The following is a 19,684-nucleotide window of genomic DNA, read 5'->3' as shown; positions in this document are numbered from 1 at the left end:
CTCCTACTGTTTTAGAATTTTTTATAAACTATAAATGATAGATATCGTTTTTTTCAGATGAACATGCTACACCCAACTTTAACATTTACTATAAAGTTAGTTTCCTGTCACTGCAACAACAATGCTTTAGATGCGAAGCTTTGTGGTCATTTTTTTATGGCCAGATCATTCTTTGTCTGTGAGTGTTAGGGAAAAAGGGTTGGGTATTCCAATCTGACATTCTACGAGCTGAAGTTTCAGGAAGAGGTGATAGCAGTTGAATTGGTGGAGGAGGAGAATGGGAAGTGGGGAAGGGGAAAGAGGAAATAGCCCAGAACAGAAAGAAAAGCTAGAAAATTACAAGGAACCACTTTCAGGGCATTTAGAACATTAAATGCTATCACTTTGTGTTATTAGCAGAACAACTGAGATTAAATCTTAACAGGATTTAGGACTATCATAATAATCTTGTCATGAGCACAGGAAAAAGCCAGCCAACCTGTGGTATTTAAATATTAAATACATGAACTATATTGACAATTTGATTCCAGTCCATGAAAATATTGCACATCATCCAAAGTCAAGAAGGAAGAAACCCTCATTCATCCATGTAAGGAACTTCCAGGTACCCAAAGGAAGGGACACATGACCGCTTCTGCTCCTGGCTTCCAGGGACTCCTGGTTGCCTACTCAAATCTCCTTCTCTCTTCCTACCAGAACTTTGGTTTCAAAGGAGCTATGTAACAAATTAAAATGTTATATTTTTTAGTTTCCTTTGCCAAGAGGGATGACCACATAATGTCATCTAGCAAATGATAGGTAAGAAGAAATTGCTGGTTAAACTTCAATGAAATGTCACTAAAGGCAGGGCAGGCTTGACTAGCACAAGACCTTTCTGTTCTTTGTTTTTTATGCTTTCTCTTTCTTCAGCCATCTTGTGACCTTCTTCAATCACCTTGTGACCTCGAGGTGACTGCAAGAGACAGACCAAGAGAACTGGAAAACTCTTTAAATCCCAGCTCTGCTACCTGCAAACTCTATGAACTTGGACAGTTCATTTAACCTCTCTGAGCTTCATTCTGATCTACAATAATATCTTGATGATATTCTGATCTTCCATAGTATCTATTTCTCAACATGAAACCAATGACATGAAATCACTTATCTTCCATATCAACCAGAAACTTCAGCTGCACTGTCCTTGAAAAAGCTAACTTTTCAAAGATGTAGGTCTGTTTTATTGAGCGGCAGAGGGATCCTATCAATTTACAATTCCACATCCTTCAATTCTAGCAGTTTTTCTTGAATTATTTCTTCTAGGATGCCTTCCCTTTCATTTTCTGTGTTTTCTCATTCTTGAACTCCTGTTATTTGGACACTGGCCCTCTTAGTCTGTTCTCTAGTTTTCTTATCTTTTGATAAGATCACTTTTCTTTATCTCTGTACTAGGTAAAGAACCCTGAAAAGCCAGGAACCATCCTCCTCCCTTGAAGGCAGTAAAATATTCAAAATAATAATAAATATTTCTTCCCTAGCACACAAACCAAAAAAGAGCCAAACCATCCTCCTCCCTAGATAGCAATGAGGAATTCAAAATAATAAATATTTCTTCCCTAGCATACAAACCAAAAAACTCGATCACTTAGGTTATCTTTAAGTGTTTTCCTGGATAATGTTTGCGTTAAAGAGGAAAAATCAAAACTGCAAACAGAATATTTAAAAACAAGAAAGAGAATATCACATAGAAAATCTTACGGAATGAGACAAAGCTGATTCACAGGCAAGTTCATAACCTTAAATGTCTTTATGATTAATCAAAAAAGCATAAAAGTAGATAAAATAAACATTCATTTAAGTGATTTGGTTTTTTATAAAATTTAAAATAACTAAAAGTAATCTGGAAAATACAGTTAAAGCAAGCTTCATTGATTAATAATCTTAATAGTCAGAAAAGCAGTAGAGTTAGTAGATAAATATTAGAATTGGTTCATGAAATAGCTTTGTTTCCATTAAGAGGCAGCAAAAATAAATATTATAAATGCAAAAAGGGAGACTAATGATTTAAAACTGTTAGAGTCCAAAATACTTTTGTTAGAGTCCAAAAGACTTTTGGACTCTGTGGGAGAGGGAGAGGGTGGGATGATTTGGGAGAATGGCATTGAAACATGTATAATATCATATATGAAACGAGTTGCCAGTCCAGGTTCAATGCACGATACTGGATGCTTGGGGCTGGTGCAATGGGAGGACCCAGAGGGAATGGTACAGGGAAGGAGGAGGGAGGAGGGTTCAGGGTGGGGAACATGTGTATACCTGTGGCAGATTCATGTTGATATATGGCAAAACCAATACAATACTGTAAAGTTAAAAAATAAAATAATAAAAAAATAAAATAAAACTGTTAGAGGACTCTATGCATAATTATATGCTAATACTCTCAAAACCTCAGTGAAATGGATTATGTTCTGGGAAACTATACCAAAATGTTAGACTATCAGAAAAATTAGACTACCTCAATAGACCAATAACAAAGGAAAAATTATAAAGTTGTCAAAGAATTGCCTTCAAAAATGCTTTCCAACTTCAGCTGATTGCGTGGGTGCATTACTTCAACCTTCCACGGAGCAAACAATTTCCCTGTAACATAAATCCTTTCAGTGTGTGAAAAAACATGGAAGTCTTATTAGTTTCAAAGTAGTTTCCAAAGCTTGCAAAACTATTGACATGATGTTTTGAATGAATCTGAAAAAACATTATGTTGAATGAAAGCAGCCAGACACAGCATATAAACTATGACCCCATTTATATGAAGTTCAAGGATGAACAAAACTAATGTCTGGTGATAAAAATTAGAGAAGTGTTTGCTGGGGGCAGGGATGGAGGAATACCTAGAAGAGCCACAGCAGAACTTTCTGGGGCCATAAGAAGACTCTATACCTTGATACGAGTGATGGTTACTGGGGTGTGTATATTTGCCAAAATTCATTAAGTTGTACTCTTCAGAACTGTGCATTTTACTGTATGTAAATTATACTTCAATAATACATGTTTAGGAAAAAAACTCAGTAACTGTCACCTAAAAGACAGCGAAGAAAAGAGCAGGCTAATCACACTTAATATGTTGTATATGCAAAAATACTATACAAAATATAGGTAATCTTACAATAAATTAGAAGAATAATACATTAAAAAATGGCAAGGTTGTTTCAATATTAGAAGTTTATTACTATTGTACATTATTTCAAATTAGAAAAAGCAAATCATAATGTTGAAATTAGCTTACTAAATGCAATTATTCTTGATATTAATCCCTATTAAGCTCAGATAAAAAGAGATGATACCTCAATATGACAAAAAATATCTATCTCAAACCAAAAGCCCAAGTCACCCTTAACAGGGACACTGAATTAATTATCTCATTAATGCCAAGAACTAAACTAGGAAGGCTACTGTTCCCAGTGCTATTTATTATTGTTCTGAAATTGCTAAGCAATATAAAAGGACAAGAAATAGATATGAATCATAACTATAGGGGAGAAAGAAAAGTATCATTTTTAGTCCATGATAATATTGTCTTTCTCGAGAACTCAAGAGGGCCAACTGAAAAACAATATTCAGATGGACTACAACATAAATATACAGGCACCAGTAATGATGTTCACTGAAGCATTGTCCTGAAAGAACAATTGGAAAGCACCTAAATGTCTAATAATAAGAGATTGGATGAATAGAAGTGTACACATCCAGTAGAATATTATGCAGCAGTTAAAATGAAATAAGTAAATATAAAAATATTAAATGAAAAAGAAAATGCAGGATGATATACACAGTGTGGTTCTTTAATGTTTAAAAAAAAAAACACTAAAAACTATGCTGTTTGGAAAATACAAAAATATGAATGTGAAAGATTCCTCCCAACTTTGGGATGCTGGTTGCCTCTGGGGAGAAAGAAAGGGAAATGAGATGATGGAGGCCAGGGGCCTCAGCTATGGGTGTACATTTTTTAAGGAATAAAAAGGGAAAGAGTGGGGGAAACACTCTTCATCTGAGAACCAGACCCACTGTGCCAGAAATAATCCCCAGAAAGTTCCCTTGTGGCCCTACCACCCCCAGCAACCACTTCCCTGCTTTGCTACCAATGGTGACTTTTACCAGTTCTTGAAGTTTATTTAAAAGGAATCACAGGGGACTTCCCCAGAGGCGCAGTGATTAAGACTCTGGGCTTCCAATGCAGGGGGGATGGGTTCCATCCTGGTCAGGGAGTTAAGATCCTGTGCCCTGTGGCAGGGCCAGAAAAAAGGAACCACGGGCTGCCTGGCCAGCCTTCTTTGGTCTCCCTCCAAAGACCGGCCGATTGGCTGTCTCTCCAACAGACCCGTGGCAGTCTGAGCCACGGTTGAGGACCACACACCTCAGTGCTCTTGGCCGCCATGCAGGCCAGGGGTGCAGCCTCTCATGGGGGCTACTCAGCTCAGGACACAGAGCAGATGCCCAGAGGACAGGGCACCCCTGTGGACACTTGATGTAGAGTCACATCTGGTACTGATGGAAATGCCATTAGTCCAGTAGGAACAGCCCATTGGGAAAAGACTCTCTGCACATTATAGACAGATCAGAGTTTCTCCACCACAGCACTACCGACACCTGAGGTCAGACAATTATTTCCAGTGGGGACTCTCCTGGACATTGTAGGATGTTTACCAGCATCCCTGGCCTCTCCCCACTAGAAGCTGTTCCCCTTCATGACAGCTAAAAATATTTCCGGACATTGCCAACTGTCCCCTGAGGAACAAAATCACTCTTGGTTGAGAACTACTATGATAGAAGATAAATTAGACTGAGGAGGGGGAATGCGAAGTGATTTTTGAGTTGTTTTTTTTTTTTTTTTTTTTACCTAGGAATAAAGTTATTAAGATGTATGTTGCTGTTGTTCAGTCACTAAGTAGTGTCTGACTCTGAGACTCCATGTAGTGTAGCCCACCAGGCTCCTCTGTCCATGGGATTTCCCAAGCAAGGATACTGGAGTGGGTTGCCATTTCCTCCTCCAGGGGATATTCCCCACCCAGAGATCAAACCTGTGTCTCCTGCATTGGCAGGCGGATTCTTTACCACTGAGCCACCAGGGAAGCCATTAAGATATATGCATTAGTACTGAAAAGAGCAATGAAATCGTATCAAGGACATAAAAGAAGATCTATTCATGATTAGGGAGCACACCAGATTCAAGGATAGGAAAGCAATATTACAAATCTACTGATTCTGCTCAAAGTAATATGTAAGCTTAATGGAACTGCAATTAAAACTTGGCTGGAAACTTTCTGGAACTTAAAAATGTTAGTCTAAAGTTTGAGTAGAAAAATAAAAGAGACTGAATAATAAAGGAAATTTTCAAAAATATAAATAAGTAATGATTTTATCTACCAGATATTAAATGGGTTATAAAATTATAATAATTAAAACAGTATAGAAGAATAGACATTGCTATGAAAAAAAATTAAAAGCTAGAAACAGGTCTTACTCTATGCAAGAATTTAGTATCGATTAAAGTGGCATTTAAATTAAAGAGAAATGTTGTGGAATGCTCAATAAATGATGCAAGAACAACTCATTAACAGTTTGGGGCCAGGAAAAAATTCAAGGCCTCGCACCACGTGTCAAAATAAATTTCATGAAGCATAGAGTTATTATTTTAATTAAACCATAAAAAACTAGAATAAATACAGATTAATATTTTCTAATATTAGGAGACAAATGGCTTTCTAAGCAAAAGAAGAAAAAAGTAAAAGTTAGGACTTGAAAAGATTGATACACTTGACTATATTAAAATGTCAATCTTGTATATATCAGGAAGCACTACAAAACCAAAATTCAGAAAAACTATTTGTCACATAAAAGAACATAATATTTAAGATTTCTTCTAAATCAATATGAAAAGGACATATCCTTCTCATTTTTTAAATGGACAAAAGGGCCAAGACCATGCAGTTCATAGGAGATGAAAGAGAAATGGCCAAAAAACATCAAGAAGTTCATCTCACTGGAAATCCACAGTACACAAATTAGAATATTGAGACACCATCTTTCACTTATCAAGTTGGTATGGATTTTTTTAAGGTAACACCCAGCCTTGGGGAATTTCCATATCTTCTTGAGAGAGTGTGAATTTCTGAAACTTTCTGAAAAGGAATTTGACAATTATTTTCAGAGGCCTTAAAAAGTTTCATGTACACCTAAGAGTCTCATGTTTACACCTCCAGCCTAGAACTCACCCCTGAATTCCAGGTGGATATTCAACAATCCCCCCTACCACCACCATCTCTACTCGGGTATCAACTGATGTTTCAAGTGCACCACATTCAAAACCAAGGTCCTGATTCCAACTGCCCCTCTGTGCCCCAGAACTGTTCCTCCATCTCAGGAAGAGATAACTCTACCCCTCCCATTGCTCAGACCTAAGACCTTGATGTCCCTGACATCTTTCTTTTATAGACATCAGATCTGGGGATATTAACCTTCAAAACAGATTCAGTTTTCAATCCCTCATCACCACCTCTCTTAGGAGCAAAGGGCTAACTGCCCGACACACACAGAAACCAATCCTTTGGCACTGGCTTTTGAGAAAAGAAAGTACTTTATTTGCAAGGCTAATCAGCAAAAAAGATAGAAGGCAAGGTTCTAGAATCTGACTTCTCAACCCAGGATTGGGGTAAAATTTAAGGTGTCAGGAAAATTTCAAACTTGGAAGCTGATTGGCTAGTCTCAAATCTGTCCATACAAGCTATTCCCGTTGCTGGAAGTCAGGTTTTCCTTATTGAAGGATTTCTTACTTTTTAAGAGGTCCTACAGCAACATTTCTATTTTTTGAGTTCCATAGACTGAAGATTCTTGGTTCCAGAGGCATTGGGGAGACATGGATTTCTTTCTTGCACATGCACAGCGCTGTCTCTATAAAATAACTCAAGGCTTAATTAATCAACAACCTATTGATACTTAAGGAGGCTAAACAGTTTAAGCTGGTCAATGTTTTACACTGAGTGTTTTACAGTGTTTCATCTCTGCACAAACTCCCTGGTTCAAGCCACCATCGTTCTGAACCTGGACCATTGTACAGCCTCTTTGTTTGCCCGACCATCTTTCAGATTATCCTCAATATAGCAGCCCGAAGGAACCTTTTGTAGTAGCCTAAGTCAAATCACACCACTCCTCACTCAAAACCTTCCACTGGCTCCCATCTAAGAGAAAAGCAAAGCTCATTAAAGGCCTGTGATTTATAAGAAAAAATGCATACTTGGTCGTTCAGATGACCAAAATATACTTCTCACCCGTTTTTGGTCTTTGTTGACAGTTTCTAACTCATAGCTCCCCAAACCCTTGGAATCTCCGAAGTACTGAGAGTGATAAAGGTGTCTGTTTTGTTATGTTAATTAAGTAATTTCTGGAAAGCATGTAAGAATCCTGGACTGGTTGCCCCTGGAGCCAGCCATGTAATCGGTTCCACCTCCTAACCTCCAGGGAGCTCAGAGGGACTGGAGATAGACCAAAAGCCATGGCCAGTCATTTAACCGATCTGGCCTATATAAGGAAGCCGCCATGAAGAACCAAAAAGATAGGGCTCTGAGAGCCTGTGGGTTGGTGAACACGTGGAGACTTGGGGACAGTGCATGTGGAGAGAGCACAGAAGCTCTGTGGCCATTTCCCCACACCCTGCCCTGTGCATCTCTTCCATCTGGCTGTTCCTGAGTTGCATCCTTTTATAGCAAACCAGTAATCCAGTAAGGAAAATGTTTTCTCTGTGTTCTACGAGTTGCTCTAGCAAATGAATCACACCCAAGGGTCGTGGGAACCTCTGATTTATAGCCAGTCAGTCAGAAGCACAAATCACAACCTGGACTTGCAGTTGGTAAGCTGGAGGTGGGAGGGGCAGTCTTATAGGACTGGACCCTTAAGCTGTGGAATCTGATGTGATCTCTGGCTGGATAGTGTGAGGACCGAGTTGAATTCTTGGACACTGCTGGTGTCCAAAAATTGCCTGTTGGAAGTGAGGGGCGACTCTCCCACACATGTTGGAATTGGGTCCAGGAACCCAAAGAAAGCCTGTATACAATCTGGCTACTTTTCTCACCTAAGCCCAAGAGAAGCTACATAATCATAAAACCCAGCATTGCAGAATGCCAGTGCCAGAAGGATTAGATTCTACTTCAGCAAGTCTGGGCTGACGTATGGAAAAATGCTTTCCTAGAAATACCTCTGACAGTTTGGAACCCTTGAAATTCTAATCCAATACTTCTATCTACAAAAGAGCAAACTGAGGCTTAGAAAGTGACTTCCTGGAGATGTGCAGAGTCGACGATACAGTTCTCTCAGGATGTCCTCTTGATCCAGCCCTTCCTGCAATCCCGTCTAGCTCTTTGAGCCTTCGTGACCTGGTATACAATGTTGTCTCTCCCTGAAAGCTCTGTACTAGCAAACCAGAATTCACATTTTAAATAAATGATCAGAATAAGTGTTATCTTACTTACATGACAAAATGAAGAATTTCTGTTGTCTGGGCAATCAGAATTGATTTGTTGATTTTTGGCTCCCTACCAACCAAACATCTTCCCAGTTTGAGAGCAATCCCCCAGGGTGTGACCAACAACCTTGCCCAATGCATCTGTCCCCACTCCTCAAGTGGCCAACTGTCGGCTTCCCTCTTTATCCAAAACCCCATCACACATCTATGGATCTCAGCTGACCCACCTGTTAAGGTGTGTGAGAGGGTTTCCTAGAGTGTTTCAGAGCCATGAGGGTGCCTGGGGCCTCTCTCTGAGCTCAGGTGCAAGTCCCCCAAATGCTGCAAAGACCACTATTAAAAACCTAGCAGAAGAAGCCAGCGAACAAAGAGGCGCCTTAATGATAGGCTTTGGAAGCAAGCCTTTTTATAACTTCATTCTTCCCTCTCAATGGCCCCAAATGAAGATGAACTCAGAAAGGAACCCTTGGCGACAGCAGAGGAGAAAACAGCTTTCAAGGGCCTTCGCCTTGTGCCCAAGTTCTTGTTTCAATAGGAGACAGATTTGGTCTCTCTAACACTCAGCATGTTGCCAAATATCTGGATCATGAGAAATAACAGAAACCAACCTTGGGAGAAACTGTGGCCAATCACACAGAAGCTCTAGGTGTCAGCTGCTGTGATAATCAGCGACTCCTTTCCCTTGAGTCTCTCCACATCTCCCCATACCTTTCAAGTTCCAGTTGAAGGTAGGTAGTACGCAGGGCACAGTGAAGAAGGACCATCTGGAGAGGCTGCTGGGCACTAGAAGTCGAGTGTACAAGTTTGTGGATGATGATGCTGCCAGAACCTGTTGGAAATGGAAATCCAGTGTCTATTCTGATAAGAACAGACCCCTTCCCTTCCATAGCAAATGAGGCCAATTAACCCATCAACTATCAGGTCCCCTCAATGTGGTCATGTTCCTCAGCAAGGGCTTGGACTAGAACAAGCCCTGATGGAACATTGGACACGGAGCAATGGGGGCAGCCCAGGAAGTCTGAGTGTTGGGTGCATGCCTGTTGCCATGGCCACTTGGGCATGAGCCCTTGAGCAATGGGGCTGATCTGGAGAAAAAGGAAGATCAACGGCCATGGGGTGAGTTTTTGCTCACTGGTGAAGGACATGTTGTAGGTACTTCATAAACATTTATTCAATGAATATCTTAACCTGATCATTGAGAGACACAGGGGCTTGGCAGAGCCAAAGATGGGAGGAGCTTAAGTCCTTGAATCATCACATGGAAGAAAGCTGCCCATAGACTGGAAACTGTCTCATTGGACTGTTATGTGAGCAATGGGTTGGGGGGGGTGGGGGGTGTGGTGGTGGAATGGTATTGTGTTAAGCCCGTGGGATTTGGGGATTTATTTGTTATTAGAGACCCGATCAGGTATCTTCACCAGACACAAATAGGCACCACTGTCCTCTATGGACAGCTTTCCTCCAAGTGATTCAAGGTCTTAGGCCCCTCCCATCTTTGTCTCTGCCAACCTCTCAGACCACAGAATCTTCTTCTAGCCCCTAGAATAACAGAGAGAAGTCCCACCCACTTCTTAAAAGCTACTGCCCAGAACGGACACACACCATTTTCACTCATGTTTTGAGGACTTGTCACATGGCCAAACATAGATGCAGGCTTAACTGGGAAATACAGTCCTTGTCTGGGGCAGCTGCCCCCTAGCAACAATTCACACTATGGGAAAGAGAGCACAAAGGATTGGTAGGTGGAACACTAGCTGCCTCCACCAGGTCCTGATCCTAGACATTCCTCCAGCATTCACTAAGTCTGTGATCTATTCTCCAGCAGGCATCAGGCCGGGGTTTTCTCTGAATATCTCCACCCCTCCCTTCAACTCTTACCAGCACAGCAGCATCGCCAGACTGCCCTCAAGCCTTTACTGTAAGATCCTCTTACCTCTCACCACAGCTGCCCTGGTGACAGGTTCTTGGCTTGAACCCGCATGGCTGGAGCCTTCTCTCTGCCTGACCCCACCTCACTGCCAGCCTCACTCTTTGGGGGCCTCCTACATAGCTCCCTCCTCCTGGCAGCCCAAACGGAAAGCCAAGCAGATGCCTCCTGAAGGAGGGCTCAGGGTCCGTCCTGTCTATCTCTAAGCCAAAGACAATGGGTCTTGATACATAGCGCCTCATTGGTTACTTGTCCTCTTGTTTCCCATCTCCCCACACAATCCATCAGGGCAGGAAGTGGAACCGCCCCTCTGCTTCCTGTTCCTGTCTCACTGGGACTCTCCCTGCACTGATGCTGTTGGTTCCCAAGCTGAACCCTTTTACCAGATGAGTGGTCCCAAGCCCCAGATCCTGGGAGAACTGACTGCTAAGGATACTACTATCCCCTTCCCTGGACACTTACCTTCGGCAGGATCTGCGTCCCCTAGGAGGTTACTCTCCCCAGCCAACCAGTGACATTAGAGTGGCCCTTGACTGATGGCATGGAGGTACAAATGCCAGCCCCCGAGTCTCCAGGGGGGACCAACTCTGGTGACACAATTCATGCTCAGAGCTCCTTGTGGGATCAGGCTGAAGCTGGCCTCTCTCTCATGTTCCCTTGTGTCTCTGTAAGAGCACTCTGCAATAAATCACTCTCATAAGAAACCCCATCTCAGGCTCTGATTCTAGGAAGCTGATCTAAGACCCTCCCTTATATCAGATCCGCCTCTTCTTTCTCAAGGTGGCACCTGCTTTCTTCTTTTTCCAGAGCTGTATTGGCAGACAGGATGCAGAAAAAGAGAAATCAGCTTGCAGATAGCAAAAAAAGAAAAAAAAAAAGCCTTGGGAAGTGCAATGAAAATATTGCACAAAAGAGACTATAAAGTGTTGATGCCATGCTGTCCATCAAAACTCTTGCCAGGAACCCTAGCATGGTCCTGGAGCTCTGCCTCTTGGAGGGAGGCCACGCACCAAACCAGGAGGACTTGTGATGTGGATTCCATGGACACTGTGCATTAAGTTGATCCTTGTCCCTAAGCCACCTCTGGCCTCACATTGCCTTCCCCATGGCAAAACCCACTCCTTGTTACTGTGGTAGCCATTTGGGGGAATTAGAAAAGCAAAAGGGTTATGAGAGAGAGAGAGAGAGAGAGAGAAATGCAAAAGGAACAGATAAGAACCTAGAGAGAAAGTGTGAGAGCATCATCTTTCAAAAACGTCCAAGCACCCCTTTCTTTGGCCCGTCAGGAAATCCACACCCTCTTTCCCGGCCCCAGGAGATACATCCCTGGCTAGATCCTGGAACCTGCGATCCACAGAAGTGCTTCTGGTGTTCGATGCATCCTAGACATGTAGCTGAAGGTAGCAGGGGAGAATGACCGTGCCCACAGGCCTCTGGGAGACCGAAGAGAGGGGCGAGGGTGGTGAACGCAGAGGGTTAAGAAACTGGCAGTTTGCACCAACACCCTCGACTCCTTTCAATTTCTTTTCCGAGAATTTAAATGCATTCTGTCACAGTGAGTTATGTCACCCGGAGGAAATGCCCAACTCGGCGACGTTTTTAAAGATTATTTTTTAGATCACCTATCACTATCCATTTGAGGAACGATTGTTCAATCCGAAAAAATAAATTCAAAACTGTCCCCTTCTAAGCAAGATGGAAAAATAACTTTCCCTATTCTTTCCCTTTTACTTATTTTTTTTAAAAGAAGGCTTCTTTCTGAAGGACAGATTTGAAAATCTGTTTTCACCTTGACATTCTGGCTAGATTTGAGCAGCTCAGTAAGCTGAAGATCATGCCTTGTCAGACCGGTAAACAAATGAATGTAGAGCCAGCTGTGTGACCTCAGGCAATTCACTTAACCTCTCTGAGCCTTAATCTCCTCAATTGTTTCACTGAGATAACAGTGCTGACCATGATCATCAAATGAAATGATGTCCAGACAGTCCTTGAATGTGAGACAGATGTAAGGTGTCTGTTCCACTAGACTGTCAATTCCTAAAGAGCAGGGAGCAGGCTCTGGCCAATTCTGCCCTCTCTGTAGATCTTACACAGGCCCAGCCCACCTAAAGTGTTTAATAAATATCGGATGGGTGGACAGTTCAATGGGTGATGGTTTGGTGGGTGGAGGTTTGCACGTACAAAGAGATGGATGATTGAAGGAGGGGTGGATGGAAGTGATCGTATGTTGGGAAATAGCTATTCAAAAAAAAAAAAAAAAAGATTCCAAAAAGCCCTTATGACAAGTTCCCCAATTTCCATAGTGTGAATATTGATACCTTGGCCACCAACGTGACAACCCTGAATCCAGAGTTGAAAAGAGAGGTGCAAAACTGGCATTTACAAGTCTGTAGAAGACAGTTCTTGTACCAGAGTGGATGGATGGAAGGAAGAGAAATAAGGGAGGAAGTAATGAAGAAGGCAGGACGGGGGACTCCCTGGTGGTACAGTTGTTATGCAGCTGCCTTGCAGTGCAGGGGATGTAGGTCAGGGAACGAAGATCCCACACGTTTGGGAAAACTAAGCCTGAGTGCCACATCTAGAGAGCCCGCGAGCCACAACAGATCTCACTCCTAAGATCTGATGCAGCAAATAATACAAATAAAGACTCTTTTTAAAAGAAAGAAAGAAGGTAGGAAGGAAGGGAGAGGGAGAACCACGAATAAATATTTACCATAGAGAAGAAAAAAAAAATATTCTGGTACCAGGGAACACAAGGAAAAGCAATGCCTGAGAAGACAGGAAATCTGCTTTCACCACCATTCCTCATGGACACTCATCTTCTGGAGCAAATTATTTCCTCTTATAGGATGAGGGTGGGAGTGGAGTTAACACAGTGCAGAACAATGGTCCTCAATTAGTTTTAAGAATTGGAAACCTATTTCCCAGTAAAATCTTACTTGAAAAGCACAATAATAATTACAACTGATATTTATTAAGCATTTGCTATGTACTGGGTACAGTCTAAGCACATTGCATGGAGTCCTCCCGACAACCCAGTAAAACAGATAACCCGACCATCCCTCAACTACCGGAGAGGCTGAGGCACTTGCTTGAAAGTGAAAGTGAGTCACTCAGTCATGTCCGACTCTTTGCGACCCCGTGGACTGTAGCCCACAAGTCTCCTTTGTCCATGGGATTCTCCAGGCAAGAATATTGGAGTGGGTTGTCATTTCCTTCTCCAGGGGCTCTTCCTGACCCAGAGACCCAGGTCTCCCACATTGCAGACAGACTCTTTACTGACTGAGCCACCAGAGAAATCACCAGGGAGGCACTTGCTTAAGCTCACATAACAAATAGCAGATCTAAGATTTAGGCCCAGGCGATGATGGCAGTCCTAACCATTCTGCTCTCCTGCCCTTATCTATCAAAAGGAAAAGAAGCTGAACTGCCCCCTATAGACCCTAAGCTCAGCAATTCCAGAGGCCCCACAGAGAGCCAGATTGTTGGAAAAGAAGCTGGGGGAACAGGTGTTGATCCTAGTTCTGCTCCTGGTTGGCTATGTATCCTTGGAAAAACTTCTTGCCCTCTCTGTGCTTCAGTTATCTCATTTATAAAACAAAGTAGACATTCCCTACAACTATTATAAATTATACATTGGGCAATCCTCATGAGAAGGATCAAGAAGTCTTCAAAGAAGAATAGCTCAAATAAGTCATATTACACAGAGTTTATTTACTTCTAGGACATCAAGACCCATATGATTTAGAATGCATCCATTTTTGAGGTTATATGACTTTTTTTTTTTAAAGTAGAAACAATTTCTCCAATTAAATTAAATCTTGGGACTTCCCTGGTGGCACAATGGATAGGAATAGGAATCCACCTGCCAATGCAGGGAACACGGGTTCCATCCCTGGTCTTGGAGGGATGCCTCAGAGCAGCTAAACCCATGCGCCACAACTACTGAGCCTACACATTGCAACTACTGAAGCCCGTGTGCCTAGAGCCTGTGCTCTGCAACGAGGAGTCACTACAGTGAGAAGTCTATGTGCCATAACGAAGGGTAGCCCCCGCTAGCCACGGCTAGAGAAACCCATACAAAGCAACAAAGACTCAGCACAGCCAAAAATGTTTAAAATAAATACATTTTAAAAGTATATTAGCTAATTAAATCCTGTAGGGATGACTTTATTTTCAAGGATACTAATTTGAAAGTCACTGTTGTTAATGCAGAGGAACACTTAGTTATTAGCAATATTTAGCACTGCCTTCATGTACAATTTTACAAATCTGCATGAAATCCAACCTGTTTCTGGGGGTAGAAACAGCAAAAACAACAACAAAAAAAGGTGGTCAGCGTGCTGAGTATTACTTTCTTTGGGACTCAGATCTCTTTGGGAATCTAAAGAGAAATTTGGACTTTTCTCCCCAGAGACATGCAGACGCTTGCCAAACTTTGGGTAAAACTTTGGGACAGGAAGGATGAGAGGGACTGCCAGTCCTAGGAGTCAGGAGAAGGCAGGATCTTAGTAGAAACAAGAATATCTCTGAGGTGCCTGGTAATTCTACAGGTCCACGTTTCAGCATCCTCAATCAAGGCAGAAAAGATAGCCAGAAGCCACTCAGACACCGCCTGAGATTTTAAAATGAAGAATTCTCTTGATAAATAAATCTCTTAATGAAATACAAGCAATTAAGCTAAAAGTCCTATCAAATGCAACCTGTCACTCAGCAGGCTGACACTTAATTGAATTTCTTTTTCCATTCCCTGGCTCCTTTTCCCTGATAAACAAATTCATTCACCTCGGATCAAGTTTCCCTAACCCAGAAACCAATGATAGTCAATCAACTAATTGACACAACAAAGACTTCTATTCAAAAAAAAACTTTCCCTAATTAAAGTGGGAATGAAATTTTATAATACTCTGGTGCCTGATATTAATTACTCTGTGGTTAACCTCCTCCCTCCTCCTTAGGGGCCTGGCAGTGGGCTGGAGTTAAGGAAGGCATCTCAGACCCAGGTCCAAGTCCGAGTTCCAGCTTTATCCTGAGTTCACTGTGTGATCTTGGGAGGTCACATCTCCCTCTGTTTCTCATCAGGCATGGACATCAGGGGTAGAAGCTGCTTCCAGCTCTAACCATTATCTTTTATGATCCAGAGGAGAGTCCGAAGGCATAGTCTTCCCTCGGTGACTGCAGGTCAGCCAGCCGCTGGCGGGAGCTCTCGCCCGGCACTGAACTGAAAATCCCGCGCGTGGTCAGCAGGCTGCCTCTGCCTCCACCTGGCAGACACAGCAGCCCCTGAATGCAAACGCCCCTCTCCCCACACATCCATCCACACACTCCCAGGCACACTCCTTACACGCATCTGTACAGTCTCTCCTTGCCGCACTCCCCCCATGCACACTACATCAAGGCCAAGCATGTACATGCACTGACAGACACCCTCACTTATGCACATGAAACACACACACACACTTTGCAAGTGTGTGAGCACACGCTCTCTTACTAAGTCCCCCCAATCAAGGCCACGCACACACTGTCGCTCCTCCTGAAACACATGCACTGATTTAGACGCACACCCCTCTAGAGAGCAGATTTGAAGCCCTGAGTGCACACCCATCCCCTTACCCCAGACTCAGAAGCACAGGCTGAGTAGTACCTGGCCCCAGACTCTTCTCTAGAGTAAACTCCCTTTGGAAAGGCTGATGTGCGCACACGCACGTGCACTTACACACCCATAGGCTCCTCTCCTCACTGTCAGATGTTAACCTGAACAGCATATGACCCAGTTTCCCAACCATAAGGAAGCTTTGGCTGGAATCTCAGAAACCTAGTGATCGGCCCAATGGACTTTCCAGAACTGTCCGGGCTCCAAAGTTTCTTTCCTTCAACAAAGGGCTACTGAGTATGCCAGGCACTGCTGGGGGGAAGAAAGTGAAGGAGACAGACACAGTCCCCCAGAAGCAGCTCTGTTCCTGAGACCCCTGCCCAGACACGCCAGCTGATAGTGAGGGCCCGGTCCCTGGACCCTGACAGCCCCAGGACTCTAGTTTAGAGGTGGTCTTTTCAAGACATTATAGTCAAGGTGCCTTTGAGCCAGGCCTTACAGGACACAGGAGAGAGTGTACAAGGCAGAGACACAGTATGAACAAACACATGAATCTGGGAAGTGGGGGCACAAAGAGACAGCGCCAGGCAGGCGTGTGGGCAGCCCAGTTCCAGCGCTCACTGTCTCTGGGGCAGGGGCAATCACTGAACATCTCTGAGCCTCCCTTGCCTTGCGTGAAAAATGGGGATGTTAGGGACTTGTCTGGTGGTCCCGTGGTTCAGACTCTGAGCTTCCAGTGCAGGAGGCACAGGTTCAATCCTTGGTCAGGGAACTAAAGTCTCATACTGCAGTGTGGCATGGCCAAAAAAATTTTTTCATAAGAAAAAAACAGGGTTGATAGTATAGAACTGCCACAGAAGGACCATACGTTCACTCAACAAATAGAGGGGAGCAGCTACTCTGTGCCAGGCAGTGTCTGGGCATCTGGGGCTGTTGTGAAGATGACAGGGGGTGATGAACGCCAGCTCTTGGGGCCATATTTGCTCACACTGGACACCAGCTTGGCAGGCCTGAGTGCTAGTGAGAAGACGGGACTCTGGAATGAATGGAGGTAGGGGTGTTGGTGCTCTTGGGCCAAGGGAGCAGGAGGGAGCAGATGGAAAGATGGAAGGGCAGAGACTGAGGCTGGGAGGCCAGCCTGGAGGAAGAGAGTGAGGGACTGGTGATGGAGCCCCCAGGCTCAGCTGCATCTCCAGGTGAGAGACATTGTCTTAGCCCTGACCTCCCCTGGTCAGCCCCCCACCTGGATTCCTTCCAGGTCAGGGGCCCAGATTCCCCGACAGGTTTTCGCCAAGCCAGGCAGGGGTGGAGGTGAGGGGGCCCCCTTTCCCTCCCCCTCGGGCACAGAGCAGAAGCTCCAGCATCTGATGCCTTCGGTGGGGCTCATCTCATCTCCCTGACTCTGTTTTCATGTTTTCCTCTCTCACGCTGGCTGTGTGGAGCACATCTCTCAGAAAATACTTGCTTTTGAAAGTTGTTGCCATAACAACCACTTCATTACACGCCAGGCCCAGTATCTCAGAAATGCAGAATCTTCCCTTAAAAGCGTGCGCTGCACATCAAAGGGGAATAGGAGCTCATTATTTTTACATTATTTTGCAGGCAAATAGATATTTTCCAATACACATTTCTTTTCTAAGTTGATTTTCTTGTTCAGTGGAAATGCACATTTCTTTCTTAACACTTTCCTGCCTGCGGGGCTCGGGGCCTAGAAACGTAAGTTCCTCAAAGCAGGAGGCAGAAGACATTTCTTTTGCTGGGAGATCCATCCCCCAGCCCACGAAGGGTGGTTTGCTCTAAGTCACAGTTAGACTGCACCCAGAAATTCTGGAACACGCAGAAATTCTCAGTGTAGCACACACAAGCCTCTCTCAGTCTGACTTTGTTCTAACCAAGGTTTCGTAACAAGTGAAGCTAATGACTTAAGGAGCCAAATCAAAACTAAACCAAACAAATATCTTAACTGGCTGAGGTGGAGACATGCTCCAGAATTTTGTTTCCTGAACTAGAGGGTGCTGTCAGAATTTAACAGGCTCCTGTAAGTGAAGGCCGAGCACATATCTCTCCCTTCACTAGCACATAAGTGTCATGATTTTTGTCTGTCTGTTTCACTGCTTCATCACCAGAACCTTGAAAAGTGCCTGGGCCTACAGGGGCTCAGAAAATATTTGTTGAATGGACCAATGGATGAATGTGCTGGAAACACCATGCCTTGTAACAATTCTGCAGAGAAAGGAATCATCATCGCCATGATGCAGATAAAGAATTTGAGGTTTATAGTAGTTAATACCATAATAATAATTATAACTGACATTTAAATTCTTTATCGAAGCATAATATGCATAGATCCCACAAGCCATGCAGTGTGGCCAAAATAATAACAATAACATGCATAGAGAAGAATGCATCGATCTTAAGTACACAGCTCCTTGAGTTTCTATAAACTGAATACCCCTGGGTAACCAGTACCTGGGCTTCCCAGGTGGCGCAGTGGTAAAGAATCCACCTGTCAATGCAGGAGATGCAAGAGACTCAGTTTCGATCCCTGGGTCAGGAAGAACCCCTAGAGTAGAAATGGCAATCCACTCCAGTATTCTTGCCTGGAAAATACCATGGACAGAGGAGCCTGGAGGGCTACAGTCCATAGGGTCATAAAGATTCGGACACAACTAAACACACACACACACACACACAACCAACACCCAGATCAAGAAACAAAACATTTGGAGGGAAGAAGGGGGCTGTAAGCAGGACCAGCTTTCCTGATGGCCTTACAAGATCCATTATGATGCCACACATTTGTTTTAGGTGGATTTCTGTATCTGCTCTATTTTACATCAGGAGGGGCAAGGCCTGCTTAGAGTCACTAAATCCCACAACTGCTGTCCTGACCTCTAAAGTCATAGATTAGTTTTGCCTGTTCTTGTAATTTCTGTACATGGAACAACACAGTGGCTTCCCTTTCGTGTGTGACTTTTTCCCTTTGTCTTTTTCGTTTTGGCCACTTGACTTGTGGATCTTAGTTCCCTGACCAGAGACTGAACCTGGACAGTGAAAGTGCTGGGTCCTGACCACTGGACCACCAGGGAATTCCCCTATGTTCTAGGGTGTTTTTGTGTGAGTTTGTTTAGCTTTAGTTTTTGGCCGCACCACACAGCATGCGGCATCTTAGTTCCCCTACCAGGGACTGAACCCGTGCCCCCTGCCGTGGAAACATGGAGTCCTAACCACTGGACCTCCAGGGAAGTCCTTACAAAGCTTTTCAGATTTGTCCACATCGTGGCAGGTAGCTGACCATCACCCACCTCTCAGCTAACAGTGGGTAATTTTTAATGATCATTTACTATGTGCTGGGTAAGTTCATTTAATCCTCCCAACACTCTTAAGATGAAACCATTATCTTAAGTGGTTTGCCTGGAGTCCCACAAACAATAAGTAGGGAACTGAACTCAGAAATGAATGATCTCCAAATTCCTGCTGTTGTCAGGAACCTTTTTCCTGGCGGACTCAAGGCTATCGCTAGCAAGTCAATAGCTGGACCAGGCTAGGGGTAAGGAGGGGGCTTTTTACTCCAACTTGAAATGGTCCCAGCATCCTTAGCCCTCAGCCTCTTGTAACTGCTTTTATATTTTATAAAATATTTTGTATTTCTCAGCTTCCTGACCTCACTGTC

Source organism: Bubalus kerabau, chromosome 13, assembly GCF_029407905.1.
Source record: "Bubalus kerabau isolate K-KA32 ecotype Philippines breed swamp buffalo chromosome 13, PCC_UOA_SB_1v2, whole genome shotgun sequence".
Lineage (NCBI taxonomy): Eukaryota > Metazoa > Chordata > Mammalia > Artiodactyla > Bovidae > Bubalus > Bubalus kerabau.
This window is presented reverse-complemented; position numbering follows the sequence as displayed.